A 19098-nucleotide genomic window follows, 5' to 3' on the forward strand; every position below is an offset into this window, starting at 1 on the left:
ACACACTAAGTAACTTAGCACCCAACCTTTACCAGGTAAAGGTTAGACATATAGGTGACTTATAAGTTACTTAAGTGCAGTGGTAAGTGGCTGTGAAATAACGTGGACGTTATTTCACTCAGGCTGCAGTGGCAGGCCTGTGTAAGAATTGTCAGAGCTCCCTATGGGTGGCAAAAGAAATGCTGCAGCCCATAGGGATCTCCTGGAACCCCAATACCCTGGGTAAACAAAGAGAGAGCATAACCACTGAGGTTCTGGTTAGCAGAGCCTCAGTGAGACAGTTAGTCATCTCACAGGGAACACATACAGGGCACACTTATGAGCACTGGGGCCCTGGCTGGGAGGGTACCAGTGACACATACAACTAAAACAACATATATACAGTGAAATATGGGGGTAACATGCCAGGCAAGATGGTACTTTCCTACACCATGCCACTAGCCAGTCATCTGAACAGCTTTCCACTTCAGCTGCCGCCAGTGGCCAGGAGGCCCCTCCACTGGACTCACAGCACCCCTCCCCCTGCAGAAGGTGAACCACCCCGCAAACGTTTCCTGCGATGCAGAAAGAAGCCAGAGACACTTGCCAAGACCCCCACCAGGAAATTAGACTCTCCTGATTGTCCCCCTTGTGTCCCACTCAGTCACCCTGTCCACCTTGAACTGCCATTGCTCCCCTTCCTATGTCCCCTTGGACAATGCACCTGAGCTACGAACAGACTGGAACATTACCCTGGACTTTCCTCCATCATCACCCTATCCCATTGCACTTCCCCTTCTAAATATTAGCACTTCAATAAACACCCTTTGATATAAATCGATTTCAAGTATGTCATGTATTTCAAATATGTATTGATTGAAACAGGTACATGCAGTGCAAATGAACTGTACATAGAATGAGCATAGAATCAACATCTGCAAAATGAATAGCCAGAGGTAACAGTAAGTGGGCATAGAAGTAGGAAATACCAGCACGCCAATGCCACACAGAATACAACCAGGCTTATTGAAATGTAAAGTTGCACTGTCTCACCTGTGTGTCATTGGATGTACTGATGGATTACAGATGTTCTGTTGTCCACATACTCATCCTCTGCCTCCTCATCCTCACTGTCCACAGGGTCCACTGCTGCTACAGGGACATCTCCTCCTGCAGAAAAGGGACATGGCGTCTGAGGGCCAGGTTGTGCAACATGCAGTGTGCCACCACTATCTGGCAAACCTTCTTGGGTGAGTAGCACAAGTATCCACCTGTCAGATCGAGGCACCGGAACCTGGCCTTCAGGAGGCCAAAGGTTCTTTCAATGATCCTTCTGGTTCACCCATGTGCCTCATTATAACCTTCTTCTGCCCTTGTCCTGGCATTCCTCACAGGGGTCAGCAGCCATGATAGGTTTGGGTAACCAGAGTAACCTCTAAATATTGAGGGACAACATTTAGCCACACACTATCTTATATGGCCAACAGCATAGGCATACACCAACAGATACTGGTTGGGAACTGGGGCTCACCTATTAGCCACATCCTGTGCCTTTGTAGTTGGCCCATCAAATTTGGGATGCTGCTATTCCTCAGCACAAAGGCATCATGCACCGACCCAGGATACTTAGCATTGGCGTGGGAGATATACTGGTCTGCCAAGCACACCATCTGCACATTCATAGAGTGGAAACTCTTACGATTCCTGAATACCTGTTCATTCTGGTGGGGGGGACAAATGCAATATGTGTTCCGTCAATTGCCCCAATTATATTGGAGATATGTCCCATTGCATAAAACCCGGCCTTCACAGTGGCCAAATCCTCAACCTGGGGGAATGCTATGTAGCTGCACATGTGTTTAATCAGGGCAGACAACACTCTTGTCAGCACTGTTGAGAGCATTGGCTGTGACATTCCTCCTGCCAAGCCCACTGCCACTTGGAAAGAACCAGTTGCCAGGAAACGGAGCACTGATAGCACTTGCACAAGAGGGGGGATCCCAGTGGGGTGACGGGTAGCAGATATCATGTCAGGCTCCAATTGAGCACACAGCTCTGTGATTGTGGCCCTGTCCAGTCTATATGTGAGGATAATGTGCCTGTCTTCCAGTGTAGCCAAGTCCGCCAGGTGTCTGTACACGGGGGTATGTCTCCATCTCCTATTCAGTAGGTATCTAAGGGACTAAAGAGTGAGTAAGCTGTCACAAACTGAGCAATGTAGCGACAACAGTAGACTACAATCTGCAAACATGTCATGGGACAGTGTAATTTGTCAAGTATGTGCCTATTTCTCCTGTGACGAAGCATTATTCCATAGGCCTGCCCCTCCACCTGAAACAGCGTCTGCCTGTCCTGTGTGGAGTGACAGGTGTAAGTGAGGTAATTCCGCTGACTTTGTGCGCCATGGCCGCAGGCGGTCGGAAACCGCTGTGCAATTCCTCATTGGTTATAATTGGGCCCTATGTGGCACAGTGGCCAATGGTGATCTAGGCCGGCGGTGACGGTATGCTCCGCCGTGGACGTGACCTCCATTTTCTATCTGATTCCTCACTTGTTTCCTGACCTTCCCTAGGAGAGGACCCACACTGCATGTGCTGCTGTGACCTGTGTCTGGAACCCACCATGGCCCATGTGACCGGGGAAAGGGCCCCAGCCTTCACTTCAGAGGAATTGGAGAGACTGGTGGATGGAGTCCTACCCCAGTACAGACTGCTAGATGGGCCTCCAGACCAACAGGTGAGTACACTGTTGGCACAATGCATGTGGCATGAATGCATGGAGGTGTGTGTGAAGGAATCATGAATGGAGGGAGGGATGTCCTCTTGTCTGGGTACACATTGATTGCTCGGATATGTGTGTGCTAGAATTGATGGAAACGGGTATGGTGGGCCATTCGTGTTACTAGCCTCTGCAGGTCAATGCCCATCAAAAGAAGGGTATATGGCATGCCATCTCCAAGGAGGTACGGACCCTGGGGGTCTATGGCAGGTGCAGCACCCACTGTCTCAAACGGTGGGAGGACCTGAGACGCTGGGCACGGAAGACCGGGGAGGCCCAAGTGGATATGGCCTCCCAAAGAGAAATGGGTGCCCTTCGGTCCCTGACCCACCGGATGGCCCGCATACTGGCAGTGGCCTATCCAGAGCTGGATGGGCGCTTAATGGCATCACAGCAGCTACAAGGAGGTGAGTACAGTGTCCATCATTGAAGGGAATGTCTGGAGGGGTGGTATCCGGGTGGCAGTTGTGTGTCAGTGGATGCCCCTAGGCCAGGCCAGACATAGCAGCATTGGTCCTCTGGTGGCTAAGGGTCTGAAGGGGAAATATTGCTTACCTAGCTTGTTAGCATCCACTATTGGTTAGGGCTGCGTAGGTCCCAGGTGTGCTGCAGTTGGCGGTGTGTGCTCCTCCTCCTGCCTTGGTGGCTAGCAATATCACTGGTGGTGCAATGCATAGTGTGTAGGCCTGTTCTCTGTATGTGGGGGTGCTGTGTAAGCCAAATGTGGTGTTGGTGCAGTCATTGACCCAGTGTATCCTTTGTCTCTCTCTCCCCCTTTCTTGTTTTGTCATCCTGTCCCTATGTGCATTAGCATCATCTGGCGGAGGAGCAGAGGCACCATAGATGGAGGGAGCTGCATCCCACAGGACTCAGGAGGCAGAGTCCGCCAAGGGAACCAGTGGGAGGGTGAAGGGAGCACCACGGTGGAGACAGGAGGAGACAATACAGACTCAGATACCTCCTCTGATGGAAGCTCCCTGGTGGTGGCGGACACTTCTGTGACCACCCCAGCTACAGCTGCCACCCCCTGTACCAGCACCGCCCTCCCAGCAGCCCTCATCGAGTTGCCCATGCCTGCTCACCCAGGAGGGTGGGCATCACCTTCGCCCTAGACACCTCAGGCCCTGCCCCAGTGAGCCCTGGTGCCCTGAGTGAGGAGACTATTGACCTCTTGAGATCCATCTCTGTAGGGCAGTCAACCATTGTGAATGCCATCCAGGGATTGGAAGCCCAGATGTAGCAATCTAATGCATTCCTGAAGGGCATTCACGGTGGATTGACGGCCCAACAGAGGTCGATCCAGGCTCTGGCCTCCGCTCTGATGGCAGCCATTGTCCCTGTTTCTACTGTCCCCCTTCCAACTTCCACTTCCCAGTTCCATTCTCCCCAGCCCCAACCCATCCCAAACACACAGCCAGATGAGCGTACGCACAAGACAACTCCCAAGAGTATCACAGGCAAACACAAGCACCACACTTCATCCATAGGCACTCACACAAACACCATTCAGTTGCAGACACAACATCTACTATTTCCACTGTCTCCCCATCCTCCTCCCCCTCCACCCCCCACCCAGTTACGTCCTCACTCACACCTGCATGCACTACGTCATCATCCACTACCTCATCATCACCACAATAAGCAGAACACACACCTCACTGGCAAACACCTCCACAACATCCAGGTACACGTCCCCTGAGTCCTCTCCGTGTCTGTCCCCCCTCCTAAAGTACACAAACGCAAGCACTCAGACACCCAACAGCCACCCACCTGCACCGAAATCCAGCAGACAAACACCTCCAACAACCACTCCCTCTTCCTCCACCCCATTACTTCTCCCTCTTCATGCCCCAATGTCCCAGAAAAGCTTTTCCTTTCCCAGATTGACCTCTTCCCTACCCGCCCCCCATCCTGCACGTATGGCCAGGATATCAAGGTGCCAGCCACGCACCTCAGCCAAACATTCCATGGGCCCAGTTTCAGCAGTACCTACTTGTGGTGAAAAGGATTTCAGGCCACAAATACTGAAGGGAAAGGAGCCTGCACCAGCCAGCAAGAAGGGGAAGGAGCCTGCACCAGCCAGCCAGAAGCGGAAGGAGCCTGCACCAGCTAGCAAGAAGGGGAAGGAGCCGGGGAAGGAGCGTGCACCAGCCAGCAAGAAGGGGAAGGAGCCTGCACCAGCCGTGGTTGTGCAGCCATCAGAGAATGCAGGGGCTGAGCAGGAGCCTTCCACAACCACCACATTGCAGCCATCGGAGGCTACAGGGGCTGAGCAGGAGCCTCCCACAACCACACCATCACAGTGCAACCATCGGAGGGGGCAGGGGCCGAGCAGGAGCCTCCCACAACCACCACCACAGTGCAGCCATCACCGCCGGTGGACACCATATGATCCAGCCTCCATGGGCTGCTGTGCGGCCCAACCCCACCAGAAGCAGTGGGCAAGACACCCATTAAAGAGACTGTGGCCTTGCACTCCCCAGGACAAAGTACAGGGCATGTTGCCCCCACCAGAACCAGTGGGAAAGTCACCCACTCGAGAGACTGTGTGCCCGCCCGCCCTCCCCCTGAGGTGCCTGCCTATTTGCCAACTGGGGCCTCTGCAGTGTTCTCTCCATATTGGTGCAGGGATCGAGTGGGGCCTTGGACTTTGCCCTGTGGCCATGTGGCCCTGGTGAACCGTGGACTGGGCAGTGTCCCTTTTCTCTACATTTGTACATATCTGTGGCTTTGCCACATCGAATTAGTATTTTTGATGTTAATCTTATTACAATCACTTTCATCAATTATTGTTGTTTTTGCATTATTCGGCCAATTATCGTGGACATATTGATTATCTTGTGCAGGTGGTTGTGTGTATGGCGTGTGTGTGTGGGGGGTGTTGCACGTGTGTGTGTCACTGTCATTTTCCTCCCCCCCTCCCTTGTGTGCTAGGTGGCTGTACTCACAGTCGCCGTCTTTGTAGGCGTTGGTGTTCGTGGTGGAGCATGATGTGGAAGATCATCGGAAAGCCTTGCAGTTCTGGTTCCATGCCGGCATGGTTCTTCCCTTTGTCTCCAACGGTGATTCCTTTGAGTTTTATGCTCTGTTTCTGCCAGGCTTTTGATGTTGTTGGTACCGCCCCAGAAAAGATGGCGATGTGCTAGGTCATAATATGGTGGCCGGAACTTTGTCTTCCGCCTGGCTATAGGCGGCTACTGGCGCGGTGACTGTTGTTTCCGCCCTGGGGGACGGTGTGGTACAATGGCTGTCTTTCGGAGATATCACCACCATGGTCATAATTTGGTGGTAGTTACTGCCAGCCTGTTGGTATTACCACCACTTTATCACCAACCACCAGGGTCATAATGAGGGCCAAAGTGTCCCCAGCTAAGTTACAGAACTTTCAGAAAGAAGGAAAGTATTTGGGACACTAAATTGAAAAGGAAGCTAGGAAAATTTCCAGGTAGAGGATTACAGATATATTACAGATGAATCCCTCTGTTACACAGAGAGATATTAGAATATTTCTGGGAATGGTGAGCTACTGTCGCCAGTGGATGCCCAACTTTTCAATAATTTCAAAGCCATTGCAGACGCTGACTCACAAAGAAGTTAATGATCCCTTAGTGTTAGACCAAGCCTGTCTGAAAGCCTTTACTGTATTGAGAGTCTGTGTAAAGCCCCGGCTTTGGGAATGCATGACTACACAAAACCCTTCATGTTGTTTTGTCATTAGCATGATGCATGTTCTTTGTCTGTTTTTACTCAAGTCCGTGGTGGTATAAACTACCCAGTAGCATATTTTTCAGCTACTTTGGCCCCAGTCGCAGCAGCACTACCTGGCTGTTTGTGCACAGTAGCAGCAGTTGGACTGAGCCTCACTCAGAGTAAGAGCATTGTGATGGGACATTCTTTAACTGTTATGGTCCCTAACTCCACTGACGTTTTGCTTACCCGAACCACGACCCAATATCTGACCAATGCTAGACTGACTAGATATGAAATTGTAATTTTAGGTTCTCCGACTGTTACTGTGAAAAGGTGTACTATGCTTAACCCAGCAACGTTGCTTCCAAAAGAAAATGTTGAAACTTATAAATTGAAGGAAGTTGAACATGACTGCTTGGAAGTAACTGATTTGTGCACAAAACCAAGACCTGACATTCAGGATATTTGATTGGAAGAAAATGACCAAATCATTTTTGTTGATGGCTCCTGTCTAAGAGATAACATGGGAACACTGAGAGCAGGAAATTATGTGTGCACAAATTCTGGTATACTCGAAGCATTCTGGCTTCGAGGAGTGTATTCTGCACAGGTGTCTGAATTAGTGGCTCTTACTAGAGCATACCATGTTTCTGCACAGCTTCAAGTTACCATTTATACTGCTAGTCAGTATGGATCTGGAATAGTCCATGACTTTGTTCAGCTATCGTCACAGAGAGGTTTCCTGACCTCTTCTGGTTCATCAGTTAGAAATGGGGAAAGAATACATGATTTGTTACAAGCTTTACAAATGCCTAAAAAGATTGCTGTGGTGAAATGCTGTGCACACCTGAAATCACAAGATTTTGTGTCAATGGGAAATGGATATGCGGATCAAGTCGCATGGTTTTGCACCCTGAATTGTATATCCTTCAAGGACAAATGGGAATTGTTACTGGAGGAAGCGATATCTACCAGTTATGCTCTAAATGTGATTGACACTTGAGAAGAATTTAAAACACTTCAGGATAATGTTAATAAGGAGGAAACAAAAGCATGGATCAAACTGAGATATGTTCATCAAAATGATGATGTTTTGGTGTCCGGGGAGGGACAAGTGGTTTTACCAAATAATTTGTTGACTGAAATGGCTAGATATTATCATAATCAAACTCATGTTGGGAGGGATGCCGAGATTCGCACTTTCAAACAGTTTTAGTTCAATCCAAAGTATAGACAGGTTGCTGAAGCAGTTTGCCACCGTTGCATCATCTGTCACATTGCCACATTGGAAGAGCGAGAGGTCCATTTAGCAAGATGCAAATGAATTTGATTGAGATGCCTGTGTGTGGAGGGTTGAGATATGTGCTGGTGATTGTGTGAATTTTTAGTCACTGGATTGGGGCTTACCACACACAAAGTAATGATAGTCTTACTGTAGCAAAATTACTGCTTAGGGAACTGATACCTTGTTTTCGGTTTCCAATCTCTTTAGAATCAGATGGAGGAAGTTACTTCAACAATGAAGTGATAAAGTTGCTATGTTGATCTTTAGACATTGAGCAGAAATTACATTGTAGCTACCACCCGAAGCATCAGGACTTGTTGAGCAAATGAATGGTACCTTGAAGTCAAGATTTGCAAAGATGTGCGTGTCCACGAATCTGAAATGGCCAGACGCACTACTGCTAGTTCTGACGAGTATGAGAAACACACTTGACAGGAAGACTGGAATGTCCCCGCATGAAATCCTCATGGGCAGAGCAATGAGGTTGCCGGCGATTCCTGCGAATGCTCTTGTCGATATAAAAGATGATAAGGTGTTGGATTACTGCAGGGGTGTTAGACTTGGCATCATTGGCATGGTCTCCCCTAACTTTTTGCCTCTACTTCCCAGGTTGCTTCTGTATGCTGGACTGTGTTTTTGCTGTTTTTGTTTGCTCTGGACACTTTACCACTGCTGACCAGTGAGAAACTGTAAGTGTTCCCTGTATCAATTGTATGTGTACATTGGCTTATCCATGACTGGCATATTTGATTTACTAGTAAGCCGCTGGTAAAGGGCCTGTAAATCAAATGCTACTAGTGGACCTGCAGCACCGGTTGTGCCACCCACATTAGTAGCCCCGTAAACATGGCTCAGACCTGCCTCAGTAGTGTCTGTGAGTGCAGTTTGCAACTGCCAATTCAACTTGGTGAGTGTACCCACTTGCCAGGCCTAAACCTTTTCTTTTTATACATGTAAGGCACCCCTAAGGTAGGCCCTGGGTAGCCCCGTGGGCAGGGTACAGTGTATGTTAGAGGTGGGACATGTACTTATGTGTTTTACATGTCCTGACAGTGAAATACTGCCAAATTCGGCTTTCACTGTTGCAATGCCCATCTCTCTATAGGTTAACATGGGGGCTTCCTTTAAATATGATTAAAGTGCAGATTCCCTGTGGGAGCAGATAGACATATGGAATTTGGAGTCTCTGAACTCACAATTTAAAAATACATCTTTTAGTGAAGTTGGTTTTTAGATCACATGTTTGAAAATGCCACTTTTAGAAAGAAAAAAGAAAAGTTGATAGACAGAATTTAGACCAAATCAAACATTCACCCCCAGTCACAGATCTGGGTTTAATCCATCAATTGTTTTGCTCACCATGCCATTCCAATTTGGACCCAGCCATATGCAAATCAGTCTTGACCCTGTTCCCCATAAGAACAGTCCAGTCCAAACTGCCAGGCCAGGTCCTCCCCGGATCAGAAACAAGCATCCTGGGACTGGTTTTTGGGTATCACTCCTCTTCAGCCAGGCTAGCTTGAATTTGGTGGCTTAGTGAGTACGGGACCACGTCTGGGCATACCATTCCCACTTGGTGTAACAAATGCAAAAAAGAACAGTTGATGGATGGAATGTAGACCAAATCAAACATTCACCCCCAGTCAGAGATCTGGGTTTAATCCATTGGTTCTTTTGCTCACCATGCCATTATAGTTTGGACCTAGCCATATGTAAATCAGTCTTGACCCTGTTGCCCCATCATTTGTGTTTGTTTGCTTTTGTCGCCATAAGTGCCCTGGGTATGCCCAGACATGGGTCCCAGGATCACTGTGCCACTGGATTCAAGCTAGCCTAGCTGATGAAGAGTGATACCATGAAACCGGACCCAGGATGCTTGTTTACGGTCCAGCGAGGACTTGGCTTAGCAGTTCGGGCAGGACTGTTTCCATGGGGAACAGGGTTAAGACTGATTTGCATATGGCTGGGTCCAAACTCGGGTGGCATGGTGAGCAAAAGAATTGATGGATTAAACCCAGATGTGGGACTGGGGGTGAATGTTTGATTGGTTCTGCATTCCGCCCATTATTTGTGTTTGTTTATTTTTAGAAAATAGGCATTTTCTTGCTTAAACTTCCTGTGACTCTGTGGATTCCCTGTCTGGGTCAGTCTGACAGTTGTGCTGTTTGCACCTCTCTCTGGACAGTGACACAAAGGGAGCTGGAGTGTAGCCTGCATATCCTGATGGGCCATCTGGGCTGAGGGGAAGGGAGGAGTGGTCACTTACATCTGAAAGGGCTGTGCTTGCTCTTACACAATGTAATCTCCAACCCCTGGTGTGTTTCTGGGGACTGGCCTGGGCAAGGCAGGATCTTGAAAACAATTGAGACTTCTCTTTGAAGTAGGCCTAAATCAAAGGCAGAAAGGGGTATAAGAAGAGCACCAAAAAACCCTGAAAATCAGATTACTTCTAGAACCAAGAGGAACCTCTGCCAAGGATAAGAGCTGGAGAAGCTAGAGGAGGAGTACTGCCCCTTTTCCTGTGACTGTGCTTTGCTGGGTTGGCCTGCAGTAGCTGATTCTGCTTGGGAGAAGACAAGGACTGACTTTTGTGTCACTTCCCACTGGTGAAGAACCTCCAAAGGCTTGAACTGAGTTTGCCTCAGGAACAGCCAAGACTTCTCCCTGCCAGCGTTTGGGCTTTTAGCTGAGAGTCCTGTCTGCAAAGTGGTGCCCTAACCTCTCTCTGGGCCCTTGAAAGGTGCACCTTTCCCTGGTTCCGTTATAGTTAACCCCCTATTTTCCCCACGCCTCTCCTTCTATTGCTCTATCTTTTTATGTTCTTTTGTTTCAGCTTCACCTTTCTGTGTGAGCTGCGTGTTTCTGTCTCTCTCGAGAATTCTTTCTCCCCTATTTTATTTTTTCTTTCTATCTTCATATGGGTTCTTCCCTTCTGCCTTTTTCCCTTGAACCCTAGAGTCTGACTATAAGGGGACGCTCCCTCTCCAGGATACCAGAGGCCACTAGCCTCGTATGTTAGGGTAAGAAATGGCCTTTCCTTACCTATTGTGCTCCACGTATCTGCACGCACAGCTAGTACTGATACGAGTGTTATTCATAAAATGCAACCAGTACTCCTGTTCTTGCATGAACCTTGTCACGTGTGCTGTGGTTTGCTGTGTTTTACTTTATCACTTTGTTGGTCTGTTTTCCCCTTTTATTGTAGGTCCTCCCCAGGTATTCCCTTGGTAAAGGTAGGCCCTCCTTTTACCCCTTTCTAATATGATTTCTTTATGCAGCGCCCAATAAGCAAATGCAACAGGGATCCAATGCCCTGATGAATGCCCAGAGACCCTCCATAGCTCAATTTCAAGGGCAGAAACATGTTGGCTACTTCTTTTAGATAGGTGACCTTGTGAGTCATTGCTCTCACACCGGTCCCCCAGTTCTTTTTAATCACACCACACGGAACCCTTTATTAAAAATTCACCCGGGTATCTGAGTAGGTGTTTTTATTTCCCTAGCATAGCTGGATCCCCTTTCCAGAAATAAAATTAATTTACGCACTCCCTCCTGTTCCTTTAACAGTGAGGTTGAGTCCGCCCAGGAGGCACTGTCCTACCTGGGTGGGGCTAGGTGGTCATATGATGAAGCATGACACTATATAGTGTGTGAGACCACCTAGTCCGTAAAGGAAATCCCCCTCCCAGATCACACACCACACCATAGCATACCCACATTTTACCTCCAGTTGAGGTTTACGGGTGGTCCAGTGTCACAATTGGTACACTATCGACCTACCTTCATTACAAGAACCCCGTACTCTGTTTTGTGATTTAGTATTGTTTTGGGAGTCGAGTACGGCCGTGTTCTTCTTCTATCCACTTTTCTCCCATATTCTCTCTTTGTGTAATGCCCTTGAAAGGTGCAGCTGGTGGAAAAGGACAGAAATTCACGCAAAGACCGCCGTTCGGGGAAACTTTTGATGCATCACCCGCTTCACGGCTGAAAAATGGCACGCCGCCAGCCTTGCGGCTAACATCGACGTTCCACCTGCATCACGGCTGGACGATAGATGCAATGCGGCTGGAGAAACAATGCACAACACCCACAGCGGCTGCTGTTAATGATGCAAGCCCCCATGCAGCACAGTTTCTGGACACCGTGCAACGGGATTTTAATGCAACATCGCTGGGCACGGAAAATCAAAGCAAAGCCTGCCCAGACCCGAGGTGCTGATCCAGATAGACGCATTGCTCTCTTGTGGGAGAGAAGAAACGGCGCACGCCAACCCAACCAGAGAAGGAAAGATGCACGTTCTCACTTGTGGGTGAGAAATTGACCCATCACTGGTCTTTTTCAATGCACACTCGCCCGTGCAGCTTTATTTTGACGCAACCCAGGTATTTTTGTACGCTAACAATGTTCTCACTGTTTTCTAAAGGATTTACAACTCTTTTGTTTTTTAAATTCATAACTTGAATTGTGTATGTTGGATTTTTTTCATTTTTGGTCTTGTTTTGTTTAGATAAATATTATCTATTTTTCTAAACTTGTGTTGTGTCATTTTGTAGTGTTTTCACTGAGTTACTGTGTGTTGGTACAAATACTTTACACATTACTTCTGAAGTTAAGTCTGCCTGCTCCTGCCAAACTATCAAGGGGGTGAGTGGAGGTTAACTGAGGGTGATTCTCCTTTACCCTGACTAGAGTGAGGGTCCTTGCTTGGACAGGGGGTAACCTGACTGACAACCAAAGACTCAGTTTCTAACGTTGGTGATTAGCGGTTGGGACTGGACTTGTATTTGTACTTGACATACAGTGATTAGGTGTACACTACTGTTTTCAGTGCACACCACTATGTGACCACATACTATTTGTCTTTGTGATTTTTCCCTATTTACATTTTGTGATAATCCTTGATTGACTTTTAAACTCTATTTGGGAACTTGTTTTTCTGCCTTTGGAACGTTGCACTTTTAACTCTTCATCATGTCTCAATCAGGAGATGCATCAGCTGGAGCTGCTTTTGATTTAGGGAAACTGGAAAGCTATTCAGTTGCCCAGTTGAGGCAGTTATGCAGATACCTTGCTTGCCCCATTAAGGGCTCCACCAGGAAGGAGGAGCTGCAAAAGGCACTGAGGGCTTGGGTAACATCAGAGGAGGCCGAGGGGCACACAGAGAAGGAGGAGGAAGAATAATCCATCCGCAATGGTGTAGTGGGTGGGCCTATTATGTCCAGGGAGAGGGTCTCCAGGGCGGGTAGTAGTGTGTCATCCAAGGGTCTGACTCCAGAAGAGTTGCAGGACAGACAGTCAGAGAGGGCTCTGCAGTTGGAGTTGAAGAAAATGAGGATGCCCATAGGAGAGAAAAAGTTATTGTTGGCTAATGGGCTCAGCTTGAGGGAGCTGGAACAGAGGAGCCAGTCTAGTAGGGATGGTGGTAGAAATAACACAGTGCAGCTTGAGAGGAGGGTGCAAATTCCTAAGGACCTTGTGAAGGATTGCAAGAGGGAGGATGACATGCTGTTGTGGTTTAAGGGGTATGAGTCTGGTCCCTGAAGCTCATTGGCGGGTGGGTCTGTGAAAGCACTTCGAGGTAGAGGGAAGGGATACTCTGACATCCTTAGGAGATCCTCAGGGGCTCACTTAAGTTATCATGAAGGATGCCCTGATCACTAGGTATGGTCTCACCCCTGGTCAGTATAAGGATAAGGTTAGGTCCTATATGAAATAGGAATCCTAAACATGGTTGGAATGTGTTGATTCTTTTTGCAGGTCACTGGATGGTTGGGTGAACATAACTACATATGAGGGGCTTTACAAATTGATTGCTTGGGAGCACGTGTACAGTTTATGTTTTCCAGAGCTGCGGCAGCATCTTATTGACAGCAAGCTGATTGACCCCAGGACGTTTTCGCAGGACGCAGACAGTTGGGAGAGCACCAAGGTCCAAAAGAGGTATGGTGGAGAACATGCGAAGGGTGGGCAGGGTCCCCATCAGAAGAAGTGGGGGGTAAGGGTAAATGGGGGAGTTCTCTAAAGGGCCCTAACCTAGTTCCCAGGGTAAAGAATCCCAGCACCCAGTAGAAAAGAAACCATGTGTCTCTACAGGGAAACCTGCAGAGAAGGGGTCCTGCAAGTGATTTGCATGTGATCAGGAGGGTCACATGAGGGGGGATCCCAAATGTCCCAAGTGGACACCGCACCCACTAGTGCTCAGTCACAGGGTTTGGCCAGTGTAGAGCTTGGGGAGGAGTTGGTTCCAGGTGGGTAGGAGCCAGCTGAGATGACAATTGTCTTACTAGCGGACAGTGATACGGTCCAGAGGACCCTCGTGCCTGATAACACTAAGAAGTATAGGTGGTGGGTGAGCATCAACGGACAGAGGATGGAGGCTCTGAAAAACACAGGAGCCAGTGTGCCTACAGTGAGGAGTCACCTGGTGTCTGAAGAGCAGATAGATCCCCGTGTGCTTCCCCAAGTAGTTGCAGTGGACAGCTCAGAGAGCCTGTGCAATTTGGCACAGGTTCCCTTTGAATGGAGAGGAGGGTCTCAGGTTCTTTGACGGTAGCTGGAGTCCAACCATGCCTGTAAATTGTTTGCTTGGCAATGACCTGGAGGATTCCCCTTGGCAGGAGGTGGAACGCATGTCCCTTGAAATGTTGGGTCTGCCTGAGTGGGCCTGTGTGTCTACCGGGTCTATGGCAGCCCGTCAGGGTGATCAGGAGACCCTGGAGCTGGAAAGAGTTGCCCAAGTGTCTGCCAGAAGGAGGAATGGCAAGGGGCGTGGGAAACCGGCCCCAGAAGTTCCAACGGTCCAGGAGGAGGCTGAACCTTTCCCTGTGGTTGGTATTGACATTGAGAGGGTTGGTATTGACATTGTGGGCCTCTGGATCCCAAGACAGCCATGGGCAACAGGTGTATCAGCATGTATCATGCCATCAGCTACCCGGAAACCATTCCTTTGAGATTGATCACTGCCCCTGTGGTGGGCTGTGCATTGATGGGGGTTTTTACCCAGATGGGGTTCCCCAAGGAGGTGGTGTCTGATAGGGGTACCTACTTCATATCAACCTATATGAAGTCTCTGTGGAAGGTGTGTGGGGTAACATACAAGTTCACCACACTTTACCACCCCCAAAGCAACGGCCTGCTTGAGAGAGTCAACCGCACCTTGAAGAGCATGATAATGGGCCTGTCAGAGCCCTTGAGGCGGACGTGGGATTTCCTCTTGCCATGCCTTCTGTTCTCTTACAGGGTGGTGCCTCAAAAAGGACTTGGCTGCAGTCCTTTTGAGCTGTTGTATGCCCACCCTGCAAGGGGACCTTTGAGTCTGGTAAAGGAGGTTTTGGAGAAAGCCCCTAGTAAACCCCCCCGGTATGTATTGAGTTACAGAGAAACCAGACTGCCCGCTTCCGGAGTCTTGCACAGGAGAACCTGGAAGCAAGCCAGGAAGACATGAAACGCTGGTATGACCAGAATGCCACTCTGGTCGAGTTTCAACCTGGTCAGAAACTGTGGGTGACGTCACCAGTGGAGTCTAGGGAGCTCTAGGACAAGTGGACTGGGCTATTTGAGGTGGTGGAGCGCAAGAGTGAAGTCACCTACCTGGTGGACTTGTGGACTCCCTGGAACCCTTTAAGGGTCCTGCATGTGAACCGGCTCAAGCCACACTTTGAGAGGAATGAATTGTCCATGCTCCTAGCAACAGATGGTGGGGTGGAAGAACAGAGTGAGCCTCTTCCCGACCTTCTGTCTGTTGTGTCTGCTGTGGAAAAAGATGGGTCTGTGGAGGAAGTGATCCTCTCCCCCTCCCTGACCCCAGAGCAGCAGAGGGACTGTTGCCAGGTTTTGGGTCAGTTTGCCTCACTTTTCTCACTGATCCCAGGGGTCACACACTTGTGTAAGATGTGGACACTGGGGACAGTCCTCCTTTTAAAAACAAAGTTTACTGAATGACTGACAGGGTGAGGGCTAATATTATAGATGAAGATTCTAAAATGTTAGTTTTGGGGGTCATTGAGTTTTCCAGCAGCCCTTGGGCCAGCCCGGTGGTCTTGGTCCTAAAGCCTGCAGCTTCTGGTGTCACTCCAGAACTCAAGTTCTGTGTGGATTATCGGGGACTCAATGCGGTCACCAAGACTGACGCGCATCCCATCCCCTGGGCTGATGAGCTCATTGATCGGTTGGGAGCTGCCAAGTACCTGAAGTACGTTTGATCTTACCTCTGGGTACTGGCAGATCACCCTGACTGAGGAGGCTAAGGACATGTCTGCATTCTTCACACCAGATGGGCACTACCAGTTTAGGCTGAAGAATGCCCCTGTCACCTTTCAGAGGTTGGTCAATCAGGTGTTGGCTGGGCTGGATGATTTCAGTGCCACCTACCTGGATGACATTGCTGGCTTTAGTTCCACATGGGAGGAACACTTGCAACACCTCTTTAAAGTGTTGGAGGCCCTGTAGAAGGCAGGTCTCACTATTAAGGCAAGCAAGTGCCAAATAGGGCAGGGTTCTGTGGTGTGCTTGGGACACCAGGTGGGGAGTGGCCAGGTGGCACCCCTACAGCCAAAGATTGAAACCATTCTAGCTTGGGAGCCCCACAAAACCCAGACTGACGTGAGAGCCTTCTTAGGTCTCATTGGATACAATAGGAGGTTTGTCAAGGGGTATAGCACAATTGCTGCTCCCTTGCCTGAGTTAACTTCCAAAAAGCAGCCCAGAAATGTGATCTGGTTTGAGTCTTGCCAGACGACTTTTGATGCCCTGAAGGCTGCCATGTGCACAGCACCTGTGCTTAAGGCCCCTGACTATTCCAAGGAATTTGTTGTGCAAACAGATGCCTCGGAGCATGGTATTGGAGCAGTACTCTCACAGCTTAACGAAGAGGGCCGAGATCAACCTGTAGCCTTCATTAGCAGGAGCTTACGTCCCAAGGAGCGTAGGTGGTGTGCAATTGAGCATGAAGCTTTTGCTGTGGTCTGAGCACTGAAGAAGCTAAGACTCTACTTGTTTGGGACTCATTTCCGGGTTCAGATAGACCACAGGCCACTCCAATGGTTAATGCAGGTGAGGGGTAGAATCCCAAATTGTTGAGGTGGTCCATCTCTCTACAGGGAATGGACTTTACAGTGGAACACCGCCTGGCACCGACCACGCCAATGCTGATGGTCTGTCGCACACGATCGCACCCCCCAGGGGGCACAAACCTTCAAATAAAAAAATATGGCCGGGGGGGCGGCTCGTTTTCCAAGTGGGGCGACCCCCCCAAGTGAAATCCCTGGTGTCTAGTGGCGTTTCCTGGCCCTCGATCGCAGCTGTACTGTGATCGAGGGCCAGAAAACGCATTCAGGAAGGCCTCGTATGAAAGGGGAGGGCCTCCCCTTTCATAGGAGGCCTTCCTGAACGTGGGAAAGGTCACTTGGGGCCGCTTCCTACTACGATGGGGAAAACAACAATGTGACGTCAGCACGCCGAAGTCACAAAGGGGCGGGGGGAGACACAGAAGAGCTTCCGGGTCTCCCAGGGGTTTTAAAAAAAAAAAAATCCTCTGGTGCATCGCACTTCCTCCCTGGTGTCGGCCACTGGTCGTGACCTGCACCAGGGAGATAGTGTGGGCGTCGGCCACTGACCCCACCCGCACTTAACGGGTTAAAGAGACTCTCACTTCCCACCAGAAGCGTGAGTCTTCCCACTCTGCACCCGACGTCCCCGGCTCAAGTTTGGAGAAACCAACACTGCAGAGAGGACTCCCAGGTGATTCCAACGACGTGGACACCCTGAGCCGACCTCCCTGCACCCCACAGCAACACCTGCATAGAGGATCCAGAGGCTCCCCCTAACCGCGACTGCCTGGTAACATAGGAACCTGACGCCTGGACCAAGCACTGCACCCGCAGCCCCCAGGACCGAGAGGAACCACCTACCAGTGCAGGAGTGACCAGCAGGCAGCCCTCATCCTAGCCCAGTCAGTGGCTGGCCCGAGCAGCCCCCCTGTGCCCTGCCTGCAACGCCAGAGTGATCCCTGGGTCCCTCCTTTGTTTTCTACGGCACACTCAACACCTACTTTGTACACTCCACCCGGCCGCCTCTGTGCCGCTAAGTGTGTGTTTTGTGTGTTTGTGTGTGTGTCCCCAGTCGGCTCCCTGAGGACGCAGGTACTTACCTGCTAGCAGACTAGAACCGGAGAACCCCTGTTCTCTACAGGCGCCTATGTGTTTTGGGCCCTCCTTTGACCTCTGCACCTGACCGGCCCTGTGTTACTGGTGCTGTCGCTTTGGGGATGCCTAGAACCCCTAACGGTGGGCTACCTATGCCCAGGAGACTGACTGTGTAAGTGCTTTACTTACCTGAAAAACTAACCAATACTTACCTCCCCCAGGAACTGTTGATTTTTGCACTGTGTCCACTTTTAAAATAACTATTTGCCATTTTAATCAAAACTGTGTGTACTACTCTTTTAAATCAAAGTTCTATACTTACCTGTGTGAAGTACCTTGCATTTTATGTACTTACCTCAAATTTGAATTTTGTGGTTCTAAAAATAAATTAAGAAGAGATATTTTTCTATATAAAAACCTATTGGCCTGGAGTTAAGTCTTTGAGTGTGTGTTCCTCATGTATTGCCTGTGTGTCTACAACAAATGCCTAACACTACCCTCTGATAAGCCTACTGCTCGACCACACTACCACAAAATAAAGCATTAGTATTATCTCATTTTGCCACTATCAACCTCTGAGTGGAACCCTTGGACTGTGTGCACACTATTTGTCACTTTGAGATAGTATATACAGAGCCAACTTCCTACACATAGAAAATAATGTGCAACTAGGAAACGATGCCCACTTGAGTGGCCGTCATTAATCCGTAATGCTTTTAGTGAATGCATATTGTTATTAGTTAATGTGCATGTATAAAGAAAAATGTATTAGTATATTATGTTAACGATTTCATGCTATGTATTTGTTTTATTAACTTTAGGCCATGAGATGGCGAGGTTTGGACCTAGTTTGCAAACCTCATGTCAAGCTGCAATGTTTAATGAATGGTGGAAATTGTATTGTAAGCCTAGAGGAATTAATGCTTTCATTATTCACACTGTGCTGACCAAACGATTTGTAGATGTCTTTCTCATAAGAACTGCTTGTAGAACCATGTTGTACTAGAAAATGTTACAAAGTAAACTTGATGCATGAGACTGAAATGTTCCCAGGAACCAACAATGGATGGACAAACTGGAGTATGGATTGCAACAAAAGAATTACCTGATGAGCCTGACGATGGGAACAGGAGATGAAGAGCCAATCATCAACGTGTTAAAGGCAGTTTAGTTATCTCTTAGATTTTGCTTTTAGTGTTTATTGGGCCAACTGTAAACGTATGA

The sequence above is a fragment of the Pleurodeles waltl genome, chromosome 3_1 (assembly GCF_031143425.1).
Source record: "Pleurodeles waltl isolate 20211129_DDA chromosome 3_1, aPleWal1.hap1.20221129, whole genome shotgun sequence".
In the NCBI taxonomy this organism is placed as follows: domain Eukaryota; kingdom Metazoa; phylum Chordata; class Amphibia; order Caudata; family Salamandridae; genus Pleurodeles; species Pleurodeles waltl.